Source organism: Dromiciops gliroides, chromosome 4, assembly GCF_019393635.1.
Source record: "Dromiciops gliroides isolate mDroGli1 chromosome 4, mDroGli1.pri, whole genome shotgun sequence".
Lineage (NCBI taxonomy): Eukaryota > Metazoa > Chordata > Mammalia > Microbiotheria > Microbiotheriidae > Dromiciops > Dromiciops gliroides.
The window spans coordinates 335,138,828-335,147,589 of record NC_057864.1 but is presented as its reverse complement, the minus strand read 5'-3'; the positions used below and the strand labels follow the sequence as shown (position 1 = coordinate 335,147,589).

At 40.5% G+C, this 8,762-nt stretch overlaps 1 pseudogene; it reads right to left on the bottom strand.

Annotated features, from left to right (window-relative positions):
* Positions 1-906: 906 nt before the first annotated feature.
* On the bottom strand, positions 907-1,998 carry LOC122725769 (annotated as a pseudogene).
* Positions 1,999-8,762: the final 6,764 nt, after the last annotated feature.

Sequence of the window (8,762 nt, the reverse complement as noted above, 5' to 3'; positions counted from 1 at the left end):
AGTTCTGACACATAGTAGGAGTTTAATAAATGTTGATTAACTGGTTAATATTAAAGTGAACTATTTTATCTACTACTGCACTTAACAGATTGGTTAACCTAGACAGAATGCGAATTTCATTGTAATTTATAGGGGAAGGGGGGCTGGAATGCAATGGCAGGAAGGGATGGAGAAATCAGAATAGCAATTGGATGGGGAATAGGGGTGTGTATGGAGTTTTGTCATGGGTGCCAGAATCTGAGGAGTTGGTGGTTCCTCCCTGCTATGGTCCAGAGACTCTACTTTGCCCCTCAAGGTCCCCTGTCGGTTCTTGTGAGGGGAAAGGGGAAAGGTGGACCTGGGAAAAGTGAAGGGAACAGGATTACTTGCTAAGGTGCTATGATGCTATCTCCTCTATTTGTGACTGCATCCAAGGTAAGTCTTTCTCCTGTGCATGCTCACCTTCCCTGAATTTCAAAAGTCTTTCTCCTCTACTTTCTCCCCCCACATTCTGATCTTAATCCTGCTCAACTCTAGTCCTCACCAATCCCTGTCCTATGCTGCTGTCCCAATTCTTCCTCTATTCTTTTTTTAAAATTTATTTTTAATTGTTATTTATTTATTTATTTGTTTGTTTGTTTATTTATTTATCTATTTATCCATCTATCTATCTATTTATTTATTTGTTTGTTTGTTTGTTTGTTTATTTATTTATTTATCCCTCCTTTATTTTTGGGTTTTGGGGCAATGAGGGTTAAGTGACTTGCCCAGGGTCACACAACTTGTAAGTGTCAAGTGTCTGAAGCCGGATTTGAACTCAGGTGCTCTTGAATCTAGGGCCAGTGCTTTATCTATTGTGCTGCCCCCCCTCCTCTATTCTTTTTTTTTTTTCAGTAGAGTCGTAGTGGCTTTACTGGGGACAGACAGACTACCCAGGCCTAGGAGTTGGCATTGGGGCCCTTCTTCTTGCCAAAGGTGGGCACCACATTGACAAATCGTCTGTTGTACTGCATCCTCCTCTTGGCCCGCCCTGTCTTCTTCTTCTTCTTCTTCTTCTTCTTCTTCTTCTTCTTCTTCTTCTTCTTCTTCTTCTTCTTCTTCTTCTTCTTCTTCTTCTTCTTCTTCTTCTTCTTCTTCTTCTTCTTCTTCTTCTTCTTCTTCTTCTTCTTCTTCTTCTTCTTCTTCTTCTTCTTCTTCTTCTTCTTCTTCTTCTTCTTCTTCTTCTTCTTCTTCTTCTTCTTCTTCTTCTTCTTCTTCTTCTTCTTCTTCTTCTTCTTCTTCTTCTTCTTCTTCTTCTTCTTCTTCTTCTTCTTCTTCTTCTTCTTCTTCTTCTTCTTCTTCTTCTTCTTCTTCTTCTTCTTCTTCTTCTTCTTCTTCTTCTTCTTCTTCTTCTTCTTTCTTCTTCTTCTTCTTCTTCTTCTTCTTCTTCTTCTTCTTCTTCTTCTTCTTCTTCTTCTTCTTCTTCTTCTTCTTCTTCTTCTTCTTCTTCTTCTTCTTCTTCTTCTTCTTCTTCTTCTTCTTCTTCTTCTTCTTCTTCTTCTTCTTCTTCTTCTTCTTCTTCTTCTTCTTCTTCTTCTTCTTCTTCTTCTTCTTCTTCTTCTTCTTCTTCTTCTTCTTCTTCTTCTTCTTCTTCTTCTTCTTCTTCTTCTTCTTCTTCTTCTTCTTCTTCTTCTTCTTCTTCTTCTTCTTCTTCTTCTTCTTCTTCTTCTTCTTCTTCTTCTTCTTCTTCTTCTCCACCTTGGGAGTCTGACCCCTCACTTTTCCAGCTCAGGTCAGAGAGCCATGGATTTTACCTCCTAGCATTCGGCCAGCCACTTCCAGAGTGGACAGCGGCTCTAACCCACACTGCCCCCAGATGGCTTCATCCTCCAGCAGGGAGCCACCTAGAAGCAAGACCTGATCCTTGGGGGCGATGCCCTCTAGGGATGCCACATGGGCCTTGATCTGGGCGACGGTCTCCTGCCCAGTCACCTCGAGGCTGTGCAGAGCCTGCGCCCGGACAAACAGTTGCATGGTGGCGACTGCAGGGAGACCGAAGCGGCGGATGAGGCCCGGGAGGAAGTGGGGCGGCCCCGGCAGAGGGGCGAGCGGGGCTCGGACACGCTAGTCCTGCTTCCGCCGCGGCGAAGATGGAGACCAGAAAGACAGGTCCTCCTCTATTCTTAACAAATTCCTCTTCATCCTACATCTCTCCCTCCAAGAGTCCATCTTCTGGTGTTCCTTGAAAGATAGCATTGAAGACAATTCATCTTTTGGTACCCTCTCCAATTCCCTTTGCTCCTTCTCTCACATCCGCTGACACACAGGCACAAGAAGAGAAGTTAGCCAACTTTCTCCCCACAGTCACTTTCAGATTCTTCCACTGCCACCATGACACAGTACCAACTCTCTAGTAAGGTTGACTCCATCCTACCCAGATCTTTGTTGCTGTTTTTAACCTTCCTTTGTATTCACAGTTCTTTGCATGGAGTTGGGCACATAATAAGTGCTTAACAAATAATTGTTGACTATTAGGCAATCTCTAGAGACTTTTGGTTCACTCTCTTCTCCACTGTAAATTCAGGATTTAGCTCACAGACTTCATCCAAATTTTTGTTTCCTTTGAATATCCAGGCCATCTAGTTCCTCAGCCTCCCTAACTCTTTTACCTTCAGTGTTTTTCAACCATCCAAAGGACTGATTATACTTTAGACTAGAGACTTATATTGAGTAATGAGGTTTTTTAAAAGAATGTTTTTATAACTATATTTCAATGAGTTGGTTTCCTTTGTAGTAGTACTATTTTATGCATTTATAAATATTACTCTGAGAAGGGGTCCTTAGAATTCACTAGATTGTTGAAGAGGATTATGAAATAAAAAGGTTAACCCCCCCCTCACCTTAGAAAAATCCTGCTCCCCCCCCCCGCCCCCCCCTCTATTTCCAGATTGAATTTGCCCCATCAGCTCAAATCCTAAATTACAGCTCTGGGGGACTAAGACATATCATGTAGACAGACTCCGGAAGACTACTCCAGTCACCAAAGAAAACTTCTACACATTTTGAAAACTAAGGTAATATAGGAACATTCCATATAGAACTCTAAGATAAACATTATTTGAGAGGATAATTCAAATGGATTTTCAAAATTCTAGGTGCCATTTTTTTACCCTGCTCTTAAGATACAGTTCATTTCTAAGAAAAGCAGCAAACTGTCTAACAAATCCTATTGTTGACAAGCAAATGCTGACTTTAAACAAGAGGTCTCTTCTTTTGGTGTCGCTCATTTGGTTGTTTGATTCTAAAAAAAAATTTAGCAGTTATGAGATGACTAATAAGGAGCCTTTGAAAATGTCAGTTTATATGAGCTGTAAACCCACTCATCCATGACAAGTACAATGTGTTGCTACTACCTGGGTTCATCTTATAGGGAGAAAAAATGGATGGTTGCCTGAATATATGAAGATCATATCATCTCCGAAGGTAAGGAAGGGATTCTCATTTGAATTAGTGTAGAGAATCCCAACTCTGATGAAGTAACAGACTTTCTAACGTATTGAAACGTGCACTTGTATGTGCATACATGTACACAAACACACACAAACAAGTATCTAAGAGTTTTCTAAGCCAATAAAATCATGATCCTAGTCCCCATTCCTTATCTTAGATGTGTATTAGCATCTGCACCTGTATTTTTACCTATTTATTTACTGGAAGTGGGATTCTATTCATATAAGGAGGTGACAGTAAGATGCTTTCCTCCTCTACCAATGAATACCAACATCTTCTCTGTAACTTAGTCCTGGAGAACTAACTTCCTGGAAGCACTGAGACATTAAGTGACTTGTCCAGGGTCACATAGAAAATATATGTTAAAGGTAGGATTCTCTATTGATTGCTCTATTTGGACTTTATGATAAATGGACATATTGGTGGGTTATTTAATTTTTAAAAATTATTTGCATTTGATTTTTAAAAAATCTGTCCAACTGTTATTTTATCAGTAGAAGGAGCCCCCAACACAGAAATTCCCTCCACTGAGATAGTTTGGTAACTTGTCTGTAATTTATGGTCTTTAGAGAGTTTCCTGGAATGGCAAGAGGTTAAGTTGACTTTGCTAGCATTGTATAACTAGTTCTAGTACTAGCCAAGACTAGAACTCAGGCCTTCCTGCCTCTGAGATCATCCTTTTATCAATTAATACAGACTGTCTCTCCAGACTGATTTATGCCATAATAAAATGGTTATCTGCAGAGATAGAAAGTCTTGGCAGCCAAATGTTAATCTTAGACCTAAGTAACAGATGCCCGCCTCTGCTTAGAGAAATGATTGTGCCATGATTAATATCCATGCAAGTCTGGACCTTGGTTCCTAAGATTTCATTTGCAGGATAATTGGCCCTTCAATTACAGAACAAAATTATAAAGGAAGGTAAACTATGGTAATGGATTTCTCTGACTGTGCAGGAGAAAATGGATGAGTTGAAGTAGATGGGATCTGAATAGTTGCTTCCATAGGGTTTCATTGTTAGATTATATTAATTCATCCCCTCCAGATACAATGAAACAAGAGAAAGAAATCAAGTTTGTTGACTCATCTGTTTTCTTCTAAGTCTTCTCTTATAATATCTAAGCATTTTTTTCCTTTTCTTTTTTCTTCCCTCTTCTCTAAAAGCCAGGTCTGCTTTCAGCTTTTCTGCTCTCTGCTCTTCCCTCAATTCCCTCCTAATCACTCCACAAAAGTTGGCTCGCTTTTATGGCCGGGCTCAAAGGCAGGACTCCCTGAAACAACCCAAGCATTGCAAATGGAATTTATCCATAGGTAAATCTAAGTTCTCTCAATTCATTTAAAATCACTCAGATTTAAGATGTCTTTAATTCTCTTAAGCAAGTGCTAAGACTTTCCTTAGGGATATGCATCTCCTTATAATCCCATCAAATTTGTAAGACAGTCAGTCAGTCAATAAACATTTATTAAGTTCCAGGTACCATACTAAATTCTGGAGATACAAAGAAATGCAGGGGGTAGCTAAGTGGCACCATGGATAAAGTATCCGCTTTGGATTCAGGACGACTTGAGTTCAAATCTGGCCTCAAACACTTGACACTTACTGACTGTGTGACCCTGAGCAAGTCACTTAACCCTCATTGCCTTGCCAAAAAAACCCAAACCCAAACCCAAAACCAAAACCAACAAACCAAAAAAGAAATGCAAAAGATAGTCTTTGCCTTCAAAATAATCATAGTATCATATGTTTAGAGTTGGAAAGGACCAGAGAGGACATTGAGTCTGCTCCCTCATTTTATAGATGAGAAAACTAAGACACATAGTCTTACTCATTCATGTACTTAATATGTGTGTGAGGGGGGATTTGAACCCAGATATTCTACTATCCTATCTTCTATATCATAGAACCCTTCAAGTTGTTTGGAGAGCTTTCCTTCACATAGGGCAGTCACTTAATCTCTACATCTCTGTTTATCCATCTATGAAATGAAGGGGGAAAAAAATCACTCCTTCCAGTAGAATAATAGCAGCTGATTGTCCAGGTTGAAAATAAGAAGAACCTCTTCTCTCTCCTCTCTTCTGTTAAGCCTAAAAATTCTAACTGTGATGTTTAAAATCTAATGAGTAGTCGCCTTAAATTAGAAGCTTTAGCACCAGTCTTTGGGCATTAAACATTTATTAAAGTATATTAGGGGAGAGAGGGGGGGAGGGGGAGACCAGCCTTCATCTAGCTATCTAAGAGAGAGAGAGAGAGAGAGTCCCTGCCACCAACAGCCGGTTCCTGAACGAAAAGATCCACATCTGTCACTGCTTCTCTCAGAAACCCCCTGTGGAACAGGAAGCAGGGCCGTCCTCACACACAGCTCCAAGCTAATTGGCTGGTAGCATTGATTGACATGACTAACAGGTGGTTCTATAGGCATAACTTCCAGATACCAGGCAACTTCCGGACCCTCACCTGTCTTTTGTTCATTTCTCAGCTCATTTGAGCATCTGCTCCAAACCACCCCATGGAGTAGGTCAGCAAAACAAAATAGGTTGAATCACAAACTACAGTTATCTCTTCCCCATCTCTACTTTCCCCATTACAGTTCTGATATATCATGGGCATACTATTGTCTCTATGACCCCTTTCTTTTATAGCCACAGATAATTGATACTTAACTTGCTTTTCCAGACATGTCCTACTTCCAATTTGCCATCATCCATCCTAGTAATGGTATAATGCAGGTTTCAGAGAAAGCCCAGGAATTCCATAATAGAAGAGCAGAATTTGGCTGCTTCAGTTGCCCTGAGGCTTTAGGCCAAGTGAGGAGCAATTAGCAATGGCAATGGGAAGTAACCAGTTGCTCTCACCATCCTTTTAGCATATCTGAGTTTTAAAAGGTTGATCTGTTTTGGACCATTTGGAAAAAGAAAAGGAATCCCATATAGCAGAAAGCCTGTTGGGAGGCAGAATATTTTTGGCCTTGGTGATACAAGCACAGGGTGTGAAAGAGACTTGGATCCTAGTTCTATTGGTTTGCTTTAATAGACTAGATAAGTTGCTTAATCTTTCAATATTTGCCTCCCTATCTAAACAATAGGAATAATCATCATAATCAAAATGGATTTATTAAGCGCTTATTTTCGTGGGCCACTGTACTAGGCACTGTGTGAAGATAATCATCCCTAGCCTATCTAACCAGGATATTATAATAACCGACTAGATAATAGCAAAAGGTTTTAATGTCCTTGAAGAAGTGACACCACACTGTCAGAGGATTATGCACTCACAGGAAAAAACCCCAACAGATTTCATCACATTTTGAAAGGTCACCTATGAGTTCCATTGGTTAGAAATCAGAGTTGCAAATTTGATGCTTCTCCTGGGCAGTTAATTATCAGGCCAAAACAACATTCTATGGCCACAAACTGCTTCCTGCTTCTCAATCCTAGCCACATCTTGTAAATCATGTAAAACGGGCATCGTCAGGCATATGGGGGTGGGGGGGTGGGGAGGGGAGGGTATATCAGCAGGTCTGTACTATTCAATGCACACCCATTACTGTTAAGGGTAAAAATGATTTAGATTATGTACTGGATGGAAGACAGGATTTTACAAGCAGAGGCTCATGGGTCCTTGGAGGAAGGTCATTCTTGTCTATTTCCTTACTCCATGTAGAAATCCCTACTATGGTAACACCCTGACTACATTCGAACTTTTCCAGTGACAGGAACTTCATGCTTCATGAGGCAGCTCATTCTATTTTGGAGCCATTTTAATTGTTAGAAGGTGCTCTGAGATGTTTCTCCCTGTTAACTTTCACCCATTAGAGCCCTTTTGGCCTTTGGAGGCACAAAAGACAATTCTATTCCCTTTCCTGCCTTTCAAATATTTATGTCCTTCACAAGCTTTCTCTTCTTTAGATTAAATATACCCACGGTTCTTTTAACTATTCCTCGTTAAAATAAAAGTTGTGAGAAGCAGAACATTACAGAGATCAGAGGGCTGGATTTGGTGGCAAACAATGATAGGCTTAGGGCTAGAAAAGACCTTAGAGGTCATCTAGCCTAACCTCCTCATTTCACAGATGAGGAACCTGAGACCCAGCAAGGTTAGGTGGTTTGCCCAAAGTCACATTGAAAGTAAGTGGCGGGGCAGCTAGGTGGCACAGTGGATAGAGCACTGGCCCTGGAGTCAGGAGTACCTGAGTTCAAATCCGGCCTCAGACACTTAACACTTACTAGCTGTGTGACCCTGGGCAAGTCACTTAACCCCAATTGCCTCACTAAAAAAAAAAAAAAAAAAAAAGAAAGTGGCACAGGAGCAAAGGTGACCAGAAAAAAAAAACAAAAAACAAAAAACAAACAAAACAAACAAAAGAAAGAAAGTAAGTGGCAGAGCCAACCCTGCCACTTGCTACCTGTGCAATCTTTCACACATTACTTAGGATTATGGGTTTATAGATTTAGAAATGAAAAGGCCTTGGTTTCAGAAGAAGTTGGTCATGCAGTCCACTCCCCTCAGTTTTACAGATCTTGCTGACAGAATTGGATCTAATTGGTCTGAGTGAAAAGTACGAGGATCTGAGGACTTTGTATCATAAAAAGGGGTGCATGCCAAGCTTTCATGCAATCCCTCAGTCTTAGAGAGTGTTAACCTGAACCAGAGTAGAAATATTCTTCCTCATTTTACCTCCCTTTCTGAACAGCTGCCAACCAGCATACATCAAAGTGAGGAACTGTAAATGAGCCTCTTTCCTGCAAATAAGATTTTAATGAGATGCTTTGGTCAGGAACCCTCTAATATGAAATGGTATGTTAGATTCTAAAATCCCCCCCCCCAAACCAGACAATGATGTAGACCTAGGTCAGTGTTCTTCAATAAACTTGAAGTTTTACAAGCAATGAAATGGAGTCGGACCAAAGGATGTTGGTGATGGTGCTGGTGAAGATTTTTGCTCAATGCTGAGTAAATTCAGCAGTAGATATGCATACTGGCTTAACTCTCCTGCTTACACCGTCTCTTCCTGTACATGAAAATAGAGAATAGTAGAGGCTGTCATTTGGAGCTCTCTTTGTGTGGGGTTCAGAATGGGGAGGAAGCTTTTCGATTTTTCTGAGTCTTGGAAATAGATTGATTTCTCCCCTTATATTATTTCCTTTCTGGTGGAGGGATGTGTTTGTCTGAATGTGTGCTGAGGGCAGAATATAAGAAAAGTGGACTAGACTTGGAAAGCAGAAGTACATGGGCAGTTGGAAAGATAAGTAGGAAAGGAACAACAGAGAGAGGAAAATAATTTTCCCTTCAACCC